This window comes from Nerophis ophidion, linkage group LG05 (genome assembly GCF_033978795.1).
Source record: "Nerophis ophidion isolate RoL-2023_Sa linkage group LG05, RoL_Noph_v1.0, whole genome shotgun sequence".
NCBI lineage: Eukaryota > Metazoa > Chordata > Actinopteri > Syngnathiformes > Syngnathidae > Nerophis > Nerophis ophidion.
The window spans coordinates 29,837,643-29,856,657 of record NC_084615.1 but is presented as its reverse complement, the minus strand read 5'-3'; the positions used below and the strand labels follow the sequence as shown (position 1 = coordinate 29,856,657).

Here is a 19,015-nt window from a genome sequence, read left to right as displayed (position 1 = left end):
ATTGCTTACGGTACGCATTTGAAACTAAGTTCCCGCACGGATCCCTGTGTCCACTGGTCTTTTATGCTGCTCATCGTCAGTCACAGGTGTGTCCTGCAGCCGGCTGCGGCGGAGAGTGGGCGCGGTCCGCTTGATGAATGCGGGGGCGTGTCTGGAGTGCGCTGTCGGCGGGTCCTCTGGTTGGACTCGCAGCGGAGAGAGACGCAGAATGCGCATGTCCCACAACAGAGACACAAACACGACACAGAACAAACCAAAAGTAGTGAAACAAACATGAATATTATCAAAAACAGTTTCAATATTAGCTTTAATTTCAGCATAGCAGTGATTAAAAATCCCTCATCGACGTTATCATTAGACATTTATAAAAAAAAAGAAAAAGAACAAAAGTGTCACAGTGGCTTACACTTGCATCGCATCTCATAAGCTTGACAACACACTGTGTCCAATATTTTCACAAAGATAAAATAAGTCATATTTTTGGTTTGTTTAATAGTTAAAACTAATTTTCATTATTGCAATCAGTTGATAAAACATTGTCCTTTACAATTTATAAAAACATTTTTTTTTATTATCTACTACTCTGCTAGCATGTCAGCAGTCTGGGGTAGATCCTGCTGAAATCCTATGTATTGAATGAATACAGAATCGTTTTGAATTGGAAAAATATCGATTTGGAATTGAGAATCGCGTTGAATCGAAAAAATCGATTTATAAGGGAATCGCGACCCCAAGAATCGATATTGAATCGAATCGTGGGACACCCAAAGATTCGCAGCCCTAATAAATAACATCCTGTAATTTGATTTTTGTATTATTTTTTATCTTGATGGATTTAAAATTAACACCAGTGAGTTAACTGGTGAACATTATCACATCATTTATTCAGAAAGTTTAAATAATGAGAAATAAAGGTAGAATACTATTAACCGCATGTACAGTAAGTGTAATAAAACAACAATAACAACATTATGATTTGTACATTTTCTGAATGTGCTTGTTCTATTTTTAAACAAAGAAAACAATCTGAAGTTGTCTTTATTTTTATGTTATCGTGCCGTAATTTTACCAGTCCGGCCCACATAGGATTAGATTTTCCTCCATGTGGCCCCTCATTTAAAATGAGTTTGACACCCCTGATCTAAAAGACGTTTGGTGATGATAATGCAGGGGTGTCTAACTCATTTTAGCTCAGACCCAACTCAAAATCTTGCCGGACTATTAAAATCATCGCATTAAAACTGAAAAATAAAGACAACTTTAGACTATTTTCTTTGTCTTACTTTGGCCAAAAAAATAGAACAAACACATTCTAAAAATAACACAATAAAAATATTTTAAAAATACCGGCAGCTGTTAAGTTTAGATCCATGATGGAAAGAAGAAAGCGTATGAATGTTTATAACTGAATACATCTACATATGCATAAAAATTTATTTTCTTTTGTATTAGTTTTTTTTAATGAATTAAGTAACGTTTATGACAACCTTTTTTCAAAAACACAATATAAAATGTGAGATATAACAGGATAATGCATAAATTTATCTTTTTTTTCCCAAAACTGTTACAAAAAAGTGGAACCCCAAAAATGTTCTGTGGGGACCCCATTTTTATGACTTGATGGGGTCATTTTGAAAATTTCTAGCGCCAACATTGATTGAGTATTGGTGCGTGCAAAACAGCAGCAGGCGGCTGTGGCCTGCGGGCCGTTTCTAATACTAATCAAATGTCATGCCGGGGCTATAGATAATTCATTTGTGGGCCGGATTTGGCCCTCAGGCCTTGGCTTTGACACATCGGTGATAATGCATCTTGCCATAGAGATAAAACTTTAAACGATTTCCTTTAAGAAAGATACATAAGGTCAATGTTGTGGCCTGCAAATAGTCTGGATCTCAATCAAATTGAAAAGTTGACCTCTTTTTTTGTTTGAATATAAATCAGATATGTATTTGACACGACAGCAGTCTGAACAATCGGTCGAGTTCCTTCAACTAGTCCGTCACCAAAAAGCGATAAAGTCATAATTCTTTACCAAAATAGAGGATTTCAAAATAAATAGCACGAATAAAACCGGCGAAAAAAATGTTTAAGGAACTCATGTCTCCGACTGCTCGCCCACACGCTCTTTGTAGCAGACATCAAAGCAAATGTCCCACGAACTGCATGAGCCAAAATACTTCCTCTCTTCCTTCTTCTAATTCGGTTCAGAAAATATTGACTGTACAAAACCTTTGAAAATTGCCACAAGTGTGCCAGGACTGAGACCGACTAGAAGTGGAGCCATGTTTACTTCTGTAAACACTGCATGACGTCATGTGTCAAATTATGCTCACATTAGACATTTTGTAATATGAACAATTTGATAAAATAATGGGATTTGACTAAATAATCCGAATTGCTCATCCTCATCCTACCCTGCAGTGTAAATGTAGCCAAAGACTGCAAGATGTTATAAAAGCCAGGGGTGGTGCAAGAAAGTACTAGTAAAATAAAAATGGTAAAATGGTTGTACTTGTATAGCGCTTTCCTACCTTTTTTTTAAGGTACTCAAAGCGCTTTGAAAGTATTTCCACTTTCACCCATTCACACACACATTCACACAATAATGGCGGGAGCTAACATGCAAGGCGCTAACCAGGACCCATCAGGAGCAAGGGTGAAGTGTCTTGCCCAAGGACACAATGGACGTGAATAGGATGGTATAGTGGGGATTGAACCAGTAACCCTCAGATTGCTGGCACGGCCACTCTACCAACTTCATCACACCGTCCTCACATAGTGGTATGTTGTAGTGTTATTTTGTTTGTTTGTATTATTACTTCCTCAGAATTGAGTGATTCCATATTTTTTTCTATTCTGCCTGATTTAAAAATGAAACTGTTACCACCCAATTAATTGTATTGATTTTATTTTATTGTACAGGGTTGCTTATTATTTTTATTGGATAGTCAATTCTTAGTTTTATCTTGATTACTTGTTGTGTAATTTATTTTTATCCCATATTTGTTCCCACTACCGCACCTTAAATTTGAGTCCTTTATCTCGTTATATGCAAAAACAGTGGGGCAAAAAAGTATTCAGTCAGCCACCGTTGTGCAAGTTCAAAGCTCTCACTGATGAAAGGAGGTTTTGGCTCAAAATCTCACGATACATGGCCCAATTCATTCTTTCCTAAACACGGATCAATCGTCCTGTCCCCTTAGCAGAAAAACAGCCCCAAAGCATGATGTTTCCACCCCCCATGCTTCACAGTAGGTATGGTGTTCTTAGGATGCAACTCAGTATTCTTCTTCCTCCAAAGATTATCATTATCGTTTTGATTTGCGCTTGAAAAGGTACTTTACTAGTAAGTAGAGCAGGACCAGAGCCCAGGCAGCAACAGTCGAAACCCCTCCCGTCTTTGAGCTCACAACAGCGGGCCAATGTTGATCCTTGTTTATCTTTTTATCCAGGTAGCCTCCCTTTTTCTTTTGTTTTTTGTCACCTCAGACAAAACTTTTGCTTTATTTTTTTGGGGGTGTTTCGCAGCTTCGGCCATGATAGCAGTAATTGCACGTAGGCGTTAGCATCGACTTACCTTTTTGCGACGAATGGGGAAAGGGGGAAGTGACGTGTAACATAAGCCGTCTGCACAATTGTGTTTTTTGGTGTGGCAGTGACTTCCTTAAAGTTGCTTAAAAGCGATACAGACCCCCTCAGGCCATGACAGAGATGTCATTCAACTATAAAACCCAAAACTAGTGAAGTCTGCACGTTGCGTAAATCGTAAATAAAAAGAGAATACAATGATTTCCGAAACATTTTCAACCTTTATTCAATTGAATATACTGCAAAGACAAGATATTTAAAGTTCGAACTGGAAAACTTTGTTATTTTTTGCAAATATTAGCTCATTTGGAATTTGATGCCTGCAACATGTTTAAAAAAAGCTGGCACGGGTGGCAAAAAAGACTGACAAAGTTGAGGAATGCTCATCAAACACTTATTTGGAACATCCCACAGGTGAACAGGCTAATTGGGAACAGGTGGGTGCCATCATTGGGTATAAAAGCAGCTTCCATGAAATGGTCAGTCATTCACAAACAATGACAGGGCGAGGGTCACCAAATGTGTGACCAAATTGTCCAAACAGTTTAAGTACAACATTTTTCAACGAGTTTTTGCAAACAATTTAGGAATTTCACCGTCTAAGGTCCGTAATATCATCAAAAGGTTCAGAGAATCTGGAGAAAACCAACATTGAATGCCCGTGACCTTTGAACGCTCAGGCGTTACTACATCAAAAAGCGACATCAGTGCGTAAAGGATATCACCACATGGGCTCAGGAACACTTCAGAAAACCACTGTCACTAACTAAAGTTTGTCGCTACGTCTGTAAGTGCAAGTTAAAACTCTACTATGCAAAGCGAAAGCTATTTATCAACAACACCCAGAAATGCTAAGATGAACTGATGCAAAGTGGATAAGTGTTCTGTGGTCTGACGAATGGGAAAGAATTCCACCTGAAAAGCTTAGAAAATTGGTCTCCTCAGTTCCCAAACGTTTACTGAGTGTTGTTAAAAGCAAAGGCCATGTAACACAGTGGTAAAAATGCCCCTTTGCCAACTTTTTTGCAATGTGTTGCTACCATTAATTTGTAAGTTAAGGATTATTTGGAGGGAAAGAATAAGTTTCTCAGTTCAGACATTAAGTATCTTTTCTTTGCAGTCTATTCATTGAACATAAGTTGAAAAGGATTTGTAAATCATTGTATTCTGTTTTTATTTACGATTTACACAATGTGCCAACTTCACTGGATAGTAGTTGTAGTTGTATCACCTTAAAGGCGTACTGAAATGAGATTTTCTTATTCAAACAGGGCTAGCAGGTCCATTCTATGTGTCATACTTGATCATTTCGCGATATTGCCATATTTTTGCTGAAAGGATTTAGTAGAGAACATCCACGATAAAGTTCGCAACTTTCGGTCGCTAACAGAAAAGCACTGCCTTTACCGGAAGTCGCAGACAATGACGTCACCTGTTGATGGCTCCTAAGATCCTCACATTGTTTTTAATGGGAGCCTCCAACAAAAAGAGCTATTTGGACCGAGAAAACAACAATTTCCCCATTAATTTGAGCGAAGATGAAAGATTTGTGTTTGAGGATATTGATAGCGACGGACTAGAAAACAAAAAACAAAACAAAAAACAAGAAAAAAAAAACAACACGATTGCATTGGGACGGATTCAGATGTTTTTAGACACATTTACAAGGATAATTCTGGGAAATCCCTTATCTTTCTATTGTGTTGCTGGTGTTTTAGTGAGTTTAATAGTACCTGATAGTCGGAAGCGTGTGTCCACGGGTGTCTTGAGGCAAGTGTCTGATGGAAGTCGACGGCACCTGTAAGAAGGGCACAAGCTCACCTGATCTCCGGTAAGTGGCGACTTTTTACCACAATTTTCTCACCGAAAACTGCTGGTTGACATTTGGTCGTGATCCATGTTCGCTTGACCGCTCTGATCCATAGTAAAGTTTCACCTCCAGGAATTTTAAACAAGGAATCACCGTGTGTTTGTGTTGCTGAAGTCTAAAGCTTCCCAACTCCACCTTTCTACTTTGACTTCTCCATTATTAATTGAACAAATTGCAAAAGATTCAGCAACACAGATGTCCAAAATACTGTGTAATTATGTGGTTAAAGCAGACGACTTTTAGCTGTGTGTGTGCGCAGCGCTAATATTTCCTAACAGTCCGTGACGTCACGCGTACGCGTCATCATTCCGCGACGTTTTCAACAGGACACTTCGCGGGAAATTTAAAATTGCAATTTAGTAAACTAAAAAGGCCGTATTGGCATGTGTTGCAATGTTAATATTTCATCATTGATATATAAACCATCAGACTGCGTGTTGGGTAGTAGTGGGTTTCAGTAGGCCTTTAAAAGTCATTAAACTATTTTATGAAGGTTAAAAATTTATTTAATGCTGCTTTAAATAGCTTAGCATGTATTGCCCTAGATTGGATATAGCATGTTTAATATACAAAATGTGTCAAAGTGCCCCTTGTCATTAAATTGCAACTTTATTCTGGTAACGAGACCACTGTTTTCTGGTAATTAGACTTTTGAAATAACACTCCTTCTTGCTACTCCCTTAATTTGACACATTATTGGCCTTCTGTCCAAACTTAGAAGAGCGCACAACTTCACTTTTAACACAGTGTCACTTGCCGGGTGGATGAGTACGCTTTACTTTGAGGACATTTTCACACACGTTGTTGTCCGCTACGTACGTATGTGAGTTAGCCGGCGAAGGGCTGAGTGTGCGTGTGGCGGCGTCTATAGCATGGCGGCGAATCCATCAAAGCTTATCATTATAAGTAAACATGACAGAGTGGACAAAATGTCTTGTGTGCCGCCAGACTTGCTATCTAACCACAAGCCATATCTGTGATGATGGACTGATGTGGCGCTGGCTTGCTCTAAAGCAAGAGTGTGGGAGTGGGAACACACACACACACACACACACACGCACACACACACACACACACACACACACTAACACACAAGATCAACAAGAACACACATCTCCAGACGGTAATAGCACGCTCAAGTTACCTTTAACTCGGCCACTCAGAGGACTATTAGTAGCCCAACGGTGCATGAAAAGCTGACTTATCTTCCATGCTGTCATAAATCATACAGGAATTTATAGCTGTTGTTTAGCCAGGGGGGTGTCAGATTGGCACTTAAACCTTGTTTTTGACTGAAAAGAGGGTTATTACTGTACATGGCAACCCTATTTTTTATGGCAGAGGAGATTAGAAAAGAGGTGATTTATCATTTCGGTTAGGTCGGTGGTACCTCAGAAACACATTGCATATCCCGCCGTCCTTGCTGGTTTAGCTTCGCTTTCGCTTCGCAGGTGTTGCTTGTGAGACGCTCCAGCAAATAAAAATAGTATTTGAATTTCTGTAAATTACTAGTTGTATTTTTTCATATGTCTATGTCTTGAATATCCTTTTATTTTTGTATGTTCAAAAATAATTCAAATAAAAGACAAACTTCTTAATTATATGTTGTAAAAAATGTACAACTTTATAGAGATTTGGCATGGATTTATTTATTATTTATTTATTTATTTATGTTTTTATTAATATATTTTTTTCAATAACAAGTTCTACATGATACTCCCGCATTTTTCGGATTATAAATCGCTCCGGAGTATAAATCGCACCGACCGAAAATGCATAATAAAGAAGGAAAAAAACATGTATACGTCGCAATAGAGTATAAGTCGCATTTTGGGGGGAAATTTATTTGATAAAACCCAACACCAAGAATAGACATTTGAAAGGCACTTTAAAATAAATAAAGAATAGTGAACAACAGGCTGAATAAGTGTACGTTATATAAATAACCAACTGAGAAGGTGCCTCGTATGTTAACGTAACATATTATGGTAAGAGTCATTCAAATAACTATAACATATAGAACATGCTATACGTTTACCAAACAATCTGTCACTCCTAATCGATAAATCCCATGAAATCTTCTTCCTCTGTGTCGCTTCTAAACAACTCTGCAAACTCCAAAGGTATGGTGCATATTTCACTACGTCCAGCTTGTAATCTGCAGTACATGATTTCCTTTTCTGTCCAGTTTTTGTTCAGCCCTTCTCAGTTTTTATAAGTTATGTCCAACGATGAAATAATCAATTGTAGTAGCTACGGCAGTAGCAAATAGCATATAGAAGTTCGCATTCCATGACCCAAAATGCACTTCTGCCATGACCCTCCCCCGCCAAATTCTTATTGGTTGACGTGTATGTGACGATTGCTGACATTTTCTTCGTCTCTTCCGCAAATGAGATAAATAATATTATTTGATATTTTACGGTAACGTGTTGATAATTTCACACATACTCCGGAGTATATGTCGCACCCCTGGCCAAACTATGAAAAAAACTGCGACTTATAGTCCGAAAAATACGGTACTTAGAATATATTATGTATATTATAGAACTTGACAAAAATAATACATAGAATAACGGCAATAAAGTAATCATTTAACAAGATCTCATAATTAAAATATATATTCGAATTTCAGCAAATCAGACTTTACTATTTGTGTATGTATATTCATTTAATATGCATATGTCCTAAGTATCACATTATTTTTATAGTCTCAAAAAAAATTATTAAAAGACGAGAACTTTTTTTGATTTCTTGTCGATAAAATGGCGTACTTTAAAAAGAATAACGTTACAATTTGACATGGATTATAATACCATTTTTTTTAAATTCCGCCCTCAAGGTCAGGGTTTTTTTTTTTTCCAGAATAATTTGACAACAAAATTTAAGGATAGTAAAGAATGCTGTGGTTTTTTTTATACATTTTATATGCATATATATATATATATATATATATATATATATATATATATATATATATATATTAGTGGTTATTAACATGGTTGGAGGTACCGAACCCCACCAGTTTCATACGCGCATTCACCGAACCAGGGGCGTCACTAGACCTAATACTGTACTGGGGCACAAAAATTTCATGTGAGCGTGCAAAGCGCGCAAGCAAAAACATTTTTAGCACTTATCATAAAAAATACATAAATAGTGCTTTAAACTATGAAATCATATCAGATTATGTTGTACGGATCTTTGATTAACCACCTGAAATTAACTAATGCATTTGACCTACTTGTGCACTTTTTTACTCCAGACTTCTAAACTGCTACTGGTAAATGCAAAAAGGAAGAGCAATGAATCTTTTTGAAATATATATTGCAGTAATCATCTGCAAATTTAACGTCTACAAAAGTAAAACAAAAAATGAAGCACTCCTACATCTCTGGGTTCTTTTATATTATTTAATTTCCATTTATGGCAATGTGGCTAATCCTATTTCAGATACACAAAACTATAAAATATACACAAAACAATAAAGCCACAGTAGTAGAATAAATGAACAACTGTTGTGTGTCTGTTCAGGGAATCATTTTCTGAGAAGTAAAATGTAACGTCTCGTTTTCATTTTTGCAAAGTGGTCAATCACTCTGGACAGACATGGAAATATTACAGTAACTGTTATACAGTTGACCAGTGGTTCCCAACTGGTGGTTCGTGACATAAAAGTGGATTGTGTGTCATTTTCAGTGAGTCGCAGTCAGATGTGTGCATGAAAAAAAAAAGTTTGGGGAGAAAAAAATCAAATTGTGGCAACAAAACCAGATATTTTTAGCCATTTTTCTAGTGACTATTAGTGAGTATTTTAGCAAAAGGCAAACCGACTAACAAGTTGGAGGAGGACTCAGGACAGACATGGAAATATATTTAAAAAAAAATCTAAATGGGGCAACAAAACCCGATATTTTTAGCCATCTTTCTGAAAACAAACACAGAAATGTTACTATTTTTTCTGGAAACAAAACCAGATGCTTTAGCTGTAGCCATTTTTCTGGTGACAAAACAAGATTATTTTAGTCAAAGTCACACCGATTAACAAGACAAGTCTACTGTGCTATTTTTCTGTGAAATAAACTTGAATGATTTAAAAATGTGGCTCACGACTTGATGATATGGAAAAATGTTTTTCTTCCTGAAGATAAATAATTTGAGAAGCACTCAACTCACACATGCTTACTCCAAATCGTCATTGATGCAGAACCAGCAGACAATAACCAACATTATGTTTCATGTTCATTGGAAATTCCCCCGACAGCTCGTACAGCAAATGAATATGTTTGTCTTGATACAAGGAAGAACGTTAGCTAACTTAGCATCAACTTAAACAATGATGTTGCCTAGCTAGCTAGGACTTCACTTACATCTCTCATTCCTGCTGCGGGCGAATAACTTTCTGATATCCATCTAGGAGTTACATTTTGAGTCAAATTAAAATCAAAATAATGTAATTACATTGTTGTTGGCTAACGTTACCTACCTCACGCAGGGATTCGCAGCCCCTCTCTCTCTCTCTCTCTCTCTCTCTCTCTCTCTCTCTCTCTCTCTCTCTCTCCCTCTCAACCAAGTCTCGATCCACACGTGAATAAATTACCATATTAATTAGCCATGTGCTCATTGTTAGTGGAGTGAATACAGTAGCAATCAATTACCATACTAAGTAGTATGTGCGCTGTTGTCTATGTTATGTAGACTTAAAACTCTGAAGCATTTTTTTTTTATTGGTGAAATTTTTACTGGGGCACTGCAGATCAACAGTGGGGCACGTGCCCCAGTAAAATATGTCTGGCGACGCCCCTGCACCGAACCCTTCTTTAGTGAAAAATAAAATGTTGTTTTTTTATCGAATTCAAGACCAAGTTATATGTTTTTGGTAACACTTTAATATGGGGAACATATTCTAAGTAACAAAGACTTAATTTAGAGTTATTTGGTTAGGGTTAGGGTCAGAGTTAGAGGGTTAGGGTTATAACAAAGCCATGCCGAATAAAGCATTAATAAGTACTTAGTAATGACTAGTTAAGAGCCAATATGTGCCTAATTTGCATGTTACTAAGCAACTAATTAATGGTGAATATGTTCCCCACACTAAATTGTTACCATGTTTTTTTTACTGGTGTACAAAATGAACCGTGCATGAACATCACCTTGTTCAAACAACAAAACCCACACAGTGCATAAACTTACAACAAATTACACACCTTCAAATCCGTCAGCTGTTGCCGTATCTGTAATACGTCGTTACGGAGAAATTTGTGTTTATACGATGAGTTATTTGGGCGTGTTTTGACCTCCACCGAACCCCTGAGGCCGACTCATCGAACCCAGGTTTTATATATATATATATATATATATATATATATATATATATATATATATATATATATATATATATATATATATATATATATATATATATATATGTATATATATATATATATATATATATATATATATAGGGCTTCACGTGGCAGAGGGGTTGTATACATATATATATATATATATATATATATATATGTATATATATATATATATATGTATACATATATACATATATATATATATGTGTATATATATATATGTATATATATATATATATATATATATATCAGGGGTGGCCAAATTAATGCGTTCATTACGCATTAATTCATCAATCCATTAACGCCGACAATTATTTTCTCGCACATTTGCGTATGTTGTTTACATGCTTTTATTTTGTTAACGCCTTTTCTTAACAAGATGGCATCTCCCGGATATACTTCGGCGTCGAGGGACTCTTGGTAAAGATGGAACATTTGGCAAAATACCGGACAATTCTGCAAATTTCATGGCTGGCTTACAGCGTGGTCACTCCGGGATCACTTACGACCGCCAGACAATTCTGGATGTGGATAGATCGGGCCGTTTTGGACTGAATGACGCGTGCTTGCTAGACCGGCTAGCTAGCATGGGAATACTTTGCCGGCTACATCCAGCGGCCTGTGAAGCAGCGGAGTATATGTGTTGTCCGTCTATTTATGAATAATGCAGACGAGGAGTGTTGGCTGAGTTCTTAACGTTTGCTTTCAGAGCGTGCATATAACAACATACAAGTACCGTCATGGCGACACAACCTATACCGGGCTACCGCGCATGCTTGTCACTCCTGTTGCATGCTGGGTAGGGTAGTTCTTTTTTTCCCTGGCTCATAACATCACAAATAGTACCATGTAAATGCGTTCAGTTTATCAAAGCACCAAGCAAACAATCGGAAAATTCCCATCATATCAATTCCTAGATATGGTCATAATTATTTTAAGTGCACTACGCAGAATAAACACAACATTATTAATATTGCTACTACGGATAATTTGATCTAAAATTCCCTAAAACAGCCCACTACCTATGATATAGGTTTTTTAAACAAAAGACCCTGATTAAAAAAAATGTTTCTGCTGTTACCTCAGAAATTGCCTGTTCAGATGTTATGATTGTGGCTCAGAGATTTGTATGTAGATTATATTTATTTTCCATAACAAACAGGATAACTTAAATACCCTGGCAGTGGCAATAAGCTTAAATGTTTGTATATACATTTTTTGAGTTGTTTTTCATAAAATATGCTATTTAACTGCTACTGTTTAACAAGGACTGATTTAAATTGTGTTTGCACAACAAATGTTTTGGCGCTTTTATTCATGTGAGAGAATATTCCAATAAAGGTGCACTACACACTACTTTTGAATTCATTATTCGGCTTTGCTCATACAATGCAGTTAATCGCGATTAATCGGAGACATAGTGCGATTAAATTCGATTAAAATGTTTAATCGTTGCCCAGCCTTAATATATATATTTACATATATATATATATATATATATATATATATATATATATATATGTATATATATATATATATATATATATATATTGTGGAAAAAGAATAAAGCCCTATAACAATGTGTCACCGTTTTCCAGGAAAAATTTGGCAAAATAAATAATACTGTACTATTAAAATTGTTTTATTTTCTTATATGAAAAAAGTTAAAATTTTACAAAAATGGGTGTACCCCGCCTTCCACCCGAATGCAGCTGAGATAGGCTCCACGAACCCCCGCAACCGTGAAAATGGATGGATGGAAAAATAAAGTCAAGATTTTATAAGAATTCAACCCTAATACTAAGTGGGGGGGGAAATATAAATGTTATACTTTTAGAGTCACAGGGTTTTGTGGTATATTCCTAAAAATAAGATTAAACCAAAAAGCAAAAATGGAGATAAAAAAGTAAAAAGACAAAAGTTAAGGAGAAAAAAATTCAAATGTTGATATTACGTTTGTAGTACGCAGTGTCGCCTATAAATAACATTTCAGCACATCTATATTAGCGTGGCGACATCTATGTTTCATGACATTAAAATTCACAATGACCCCTCATTGGAAAATAGTTTTATATGTAATATTTTTTATATTTAGCATACATGTGCAAATATACACATTTATTCAACATAAATAATATAATATATCCTGTACCGTACCCCAGGGACCAATACTGGGACCAAAATTGTTTAATCTCTTTCTAAATAGCATTTGTAAAGTTACAAAGGACTTAAAGTTAGTATTATTTGCAGATGACACGTGCGTTTTGTTCAGAAAAGAACACACGGAAGTTAAAAAAATAATAATAAAAGAAAAAATTTATAAATTAAAGAGACGGCTTGACAAAAACAGACTATCTTTGAATCTTAGTTTGAAAAAAAAAACTATTCGGTAACAGTAGAAGAGAAAGTCAAATACAAATAAACAGAGTAAACATCGAAAGGGTAAAATAAATTGCATTTTTTGGTGCAATGATAGACGTTAAAATGGACTGAAAATCATGTATAAAAATATACAATATAAGGTAGCAAGAATTCGTCAAGAACAAATAACGTAAAATATGTATTGGATAAAAAAAACTACATATTCTTACTGCTCGCAAGTGTTACCATTTATGAGTTATTGTGCAGAAATATGGGGAAATAACCACAAAGTACACTTCATTCACCAACCATGTTACAGAATAGGTCAGATAAAATAATACATAATATTGGTTATGGAGAACAATCAACCTCTTTATTTTTTTTAATTCAAAAATACTGTAATTCAATTATCTAGTGAATTTGCAAACAGCTTAAATTGTGCATAAAGCAAACTGTAATCTGCTACCCAAGAACATAGAACAAAAGAGGAAGAATATACCGTATTTTTCGGACTATAAGTCACAGTCTTCTCCACAGTCCAGCGGGGGGTGAGACCCGCCCAAACCAAAAAATAAAAAATAAAAATAACTATATATGTATATATATATATATATATATATATATATATATATATATATATATATATATATATATATATATATATATATATATATACATATATATTTATTTATTTATTCTTTTTTTTTTTTTAATAGTTTGGCCAAGACTCACCCCTGGCCAAACTACAAAAAAAAACGCGACTTATAGTCCGAAAAATACGGTAACTTCGGAGAAAAATGTAAGTTAAAACATTTGCATGCACGTAAAACATTTGCATGCACGTACAGCACTTAAAACCTTTCGCATATCAGTATGTGGAATTAAATTATAGAATGGATTAAATAAAAAAAAAAGCAAGGGTGAAGTGTCTTGCTCAAGGACACAACGGATGTGACTAGGATGGTAGAAAGTGAGGATTGAACCAGGAACCCTTAGGTTTCTGGCACAGCCACTCTCCTAACTGCGCCACGCCGTCCCCGATTAAATCAGTTCCGCTTCTTCCTACTCCTTTTCGGACATTTTGTAAAGAGAAACTGGTAATGGTGACGATGTATCAGGTATATTTTAAAAAAAAACTTAAACCATTTTTGATACCTCGCTCTAAAACAGAAACTAAAACTTTATTTCTACTTCATAAAAACGTACCACAACATGGCGCTCGTGTACCGCCAACGGTGCTTGTTCCACAATCTGACAATCACCGGGTCAATAAATGTTAGCCTCGCAAAAAAAAAAAAATCCAGCTTTTTATTGAATTTAGCTTACAACAGCACTGATAAGAAGGGTAAACAACATACACTGTTTGCTCTCTACCAGTCATGTGATGGAAAAACAGTGTTTTTCTCCTCCATTGATTCATGCACCCACACTCCACCGAGGCTTTAAGAGTTGCAACCCCAACGGTGATAACCTTTTGCCTAGATGCTGAGTTCCTGGGTTAAAGGTCACGTGCTGCAGTGCATCCACGGGCTCGGCAGATTGACAGCGGCTGTAGTGGCCTTGATGATGTACAGTAGAGAGGGTAGTAGTTTTTTCTTTTGTTTTTTTTTTAAACCGTCACTTTTATTCTTCTGTGTGTGTTCTGTTCTGGCTGGTGTGAGATGGTGGTCTTTCAGTCATCGACCACCAGGGGAGGGGCTTAACTCGCCATCACGCAACAGCTGCAGCCCTTCTGGCCACCTCTGAACATGAATTAAAAAAGTAGTGGCAATGGAATGTACTACACTGTTTGTCTCCTTGCATATTCAATAGCACATGTTCCCATTACAAATGATGGAATTCACATTCAATATGTTCAACCGTGTCCCTTTATAAAACCTGTGCATATTTTAAGCACCATTTTACATGTGTAAAAGTAATTTAATAATACATTTTACTTTTGATGCAGGTCTCTCTGCCATATTTTATTCAGCAACCTGTACAGACTTCCATGTATTGAACGACCTTCCTTGAGGCTGATTTGCATATGCTATAAAGCAGTGGTTCTTCAGTGATGTACCCCATGTGAACATTTTTTTAATTCAAGTAACCCCTAATCAGAGCAAAGCATTTTTGGTTGAAAAAAAGAGATAAAGAAGTAAAATACAGCACTATGTCATCAGTTTCTGATTTATTAAATTGTATAACAGTGCAAAATATTGCTCATTTGTAGTGGTCTTTCTTGAACTACAGTGGGGCAAAAAAGTATTTAGTCAGCCACCGATTGTGCAAGTTCTCCCACAGAGGTCTTTAATTTTCATCATAGGTACACTTCAACTGTGAGAGACAGAATGTAAAAAAAAAAAATCCAGGAATTCACATTGTAGGAATAAAAAAAAAAAAGTTTTGTAAATTATGGTGGAAAATAAGTATTTGGTCAACCATTCAAAGCTCTCACTGATGGAAGGAGGTTTTTGCTCAAAATCTCACAATAAATGGCCCCATTCATTCTTTCCTTAACACGGATCAATCGTCCTGTCCCCTTAGCAGAAAAACAGCCCCAAAGCATGATGTTTCCACCCCCCTGCTTCACAGTAGGTATGGTGTTCTTGGGATGCAACTCAGTATTCTTCTTCCTCCAAACACGACGAGTTGAGTTTACACCAAAATGGATACATGGATTATACAGCAGAGGATTGGGAGAATGTCATGCGGTCAGATGAAACCAATTATTTTTTTACAAATAAATTCTTTAAAATTCCTACAATGTGAATTCCTGGATTTTTTTTTCACATTCTGTCTCTCACAGTTGAAGTGTACCTACGATGAAAATTACAGACCTCTGTCATCATTTTAAATGGGAGAACTTGCACAATCGGTGGCTGACTAAATACTTTTTTGCCCCACTGTATTTCCTCCTATTTTTATTAACTCAGCCATGCTGTACTGAGCAGCCTGTACAGAGACGCATATACAAATCTATTTTGCATACGCCGTTCTAGTGGTCCTGTTACATTGAATGCCTTCAAGCTGTAACATTTGTATTTAGTGTATTGTAATCAATGTTGCCTCTAAGGCAGTGTTTTTCAACCTTTTTTGAGCTAAGGCAGATTGTTTTCATTGAAAAAATCCCAAGGCACACCACCAGCAGAAATCTTTAAAAATCGAAACTCAGCAGCCGATATTTAAAAAAAAAAATTGTTCTGGCAATTGTTGAATATGAGCAAGCATGCATCACTGTAGCTCTTGTCTCAAAGTAAGTGTACTGTCACCACATGTCACCTCACACCCTGACTTATTTGCACTTTTTTGCTGTCTTAGTCCTTGTTTTACGCTCCTATTTTGGTGTTTTTTTTCCTGTTTTGTTGTTATTTTCCTGTAATGGTTTCATGTCTTCCTTGAGCGGTATTTCCCCGCCCTGCTTTGTTTTTGCAATTGAGACTATCTAAATTGTCCGGACACTTCTTTATCTATCTTTCTTTGTGGGTACATTGTTGATTGTCATGTCATGTACGGATGTACTTTATGGACGCCGTCTGCTGCTCCACACACAGTAAGTATTTGCTGTTGTCCAGCATTCTGTTTTTTTTGTTTACTTTGTAGCCAGTTCAGTTTTAATTTGGCTATGCACAGCCATGCCTAAGCGTCAATGCCTTTTCTTAGCGGCACTCGCCTTTTGTTTATTTTTGGTTTAAGCATTAGATACCTTTTTACCTGCACGCTGCCTCCCGCCGTCGTCTGCGTTTTTTTTTATCACAACAAACCATCGTCGTCTCACACGACCTGTTCCCGACATCTACAAAGCAGTTAGCTACCTGCGCTGTACAGACACTAAACAACAGCACATGAATTGCGAATTATAATTACTGGTGTGCAACCCAATTAGGTGAAATGACATAATCTCCCACGGCACACCAGAATGTATCTCACGGCACAGTGGTTGAAAAACACTGCTCGAAGGTACGCGCCAGCGCAATTGCACACTGCTCACGACCAATCTAGGCCGCGCACAAAATCGAATAAAAAGATAAGCACATAACAGTGTGCACATCTGCCGTCGCTCACATGTGCGCCACTGAATGCTCAAGGAGTTTTGCCGTTTGTTCACACATATGAAAAATTGGAGGGAAAATTTATTGTAATTGACTTTTGCTATATTGTACTGAGCAGCCTGGACAGAGACACATGTTTAGTTACCGTCCCTATGTTCCAATAAGGTTCTGTAAGTGTTGTTGTTTACTTTTGGTACGCTAACATCGATAAACAGCAAGCCGAAGTAGTTTTCACGAGCCAGGAATATCTTGTGGCCTTTATTGTTGATGCAACCACAGCGTGGTGTTTGAAATCACACTTAAGTCCTACAAAATCACCATGGAAACTGCAATAACGAGCAGAAAAACGTACCGTTTTTTCCTGACCACAGGGCGCACCGGATTATAAGGCGCACTGCCGATTAATGGTCTATTTTCCATATTTTTTCATATACAGTCGTGCTCATAAGTTTACATGCCCTGGGAGAATTTATGATTTCTTGGCTATTCTTCAGAGAATATGAATGATAACACAAAAACATTTCTTCCACTCATGCTTAATGGTTGTGTGATGCTATTTATTGGCAAACAACTGTGTTTACTGTTTTTAAATCAAAAAGACCAAAGAAAGTACCCAAATGGCCCTGATCAAAAGTTTGCACACCCCAGTGACTTTGATCTGATAACATGCACAAAAGTTGACACAAACAGGTTTGAATGGCTAATCAAGGTTCCAATTCTCACCTGTGATCTGTTTGTTTGTAATTAATGTGTGTATAAAAGGTCAGTGAGTTTCTGGGCTTCTGACAGACCATTGCATCTTTCATCCAGTGCTGCACAGATGTTTCTGGATTCTGAGTCAGAGGGGAGGCAAAAAAATTGTCAAAGGATCTGCGAGAAAAGGTAATTGAACTGCATAAAACACGAAAGGGGTAATAAAAGATATCCAAGGAATTGAGAATGCCAATCAGCAGTGTTCAAATGCTGATTAAGTGGAAAATGAGGGATTCAGGTAGACCAGCAAAGATTTCAGCCACAACTGCCAGGAAAATTGTTCGAGATGCAAAGAAAAATCCAAAAATAACTTCAGCTGAAATACAAATTGTGGTGTGGCTGTTTCAAGATGCACAATAAGGAGGCACTTCAAGAAAAATGGGCTGCAAGGTCAAGTGGCCAAAAGGTTTAATTTTGGTCTCTTCACTCCAAATGACTTTGTTCTAGAAGATTTGAGGTTTATCTCTGTGTTGTTTGGCATAATATAAGCGGGATACTTTGTGACATTTGCACTGAAATGGCTTTCTTCTGGCGACACAGCCAAGAAATCTTAAATTCGCCCCGGGGAATATAAAGTTATGAGTACAACTGTTTAAGGAACTATAAGACGCTAACCTCTTAAGGCCCAAGCTGTTTGTTTACATTCTTTTTTATTTCTCTTTTCTATATGGGCTTATTGGACCCTAATTAGAATAAAAAACAAAGAATCATCTTTTTATATGATGTATTTAGTCCATAAGTAAAAAAAAAACATGTGCTTCATTATTAGTGACAGGCTAATTCTTATTTTTACACTTTTTTTTTTTCTAAATTGCATTGTATGTTATACTCTTCTCACAACACCAGATGACAGTACACGTGTCCACATAGGGGCCATAAGACACCAATTCAGTAGTGTACACAATTTTAGAAATAAGAGCCAAAAGGTGTTGTGAAACAAAACGCCAGATAATATGTCTTACCTTATACAAGCACCAAAATTATACTCCTACGTTGAAGTACTGTACAATCCATGTCTACACGTCTCTTACATGTGACAGCTA

The 19,015-nt window shown here is 36.6% G+C and overlaps 1 long non-coding RNA gene across 1 annotated transcript in view; it reads right to left on the bottom strand.

The window, feature by feature from the left end:
* The window catches only part of LOC133552905 (uncharacterized), a 29,269-nt gene that overhangs the window by 1,423 nt on the left and 8,831 nt on the right, over nt 1-19,015 (bottom strand). Inside the window, exon 2 of the long non-coding RNA XR_009806791.1 lies at nt 10-5,389. This is a non-coding gene — a long non-coding RNA (uncharacterized LOC133552905). The remainder of the gene's footprint in view (nt 1-9; nt 5,390-19,015) is intronic.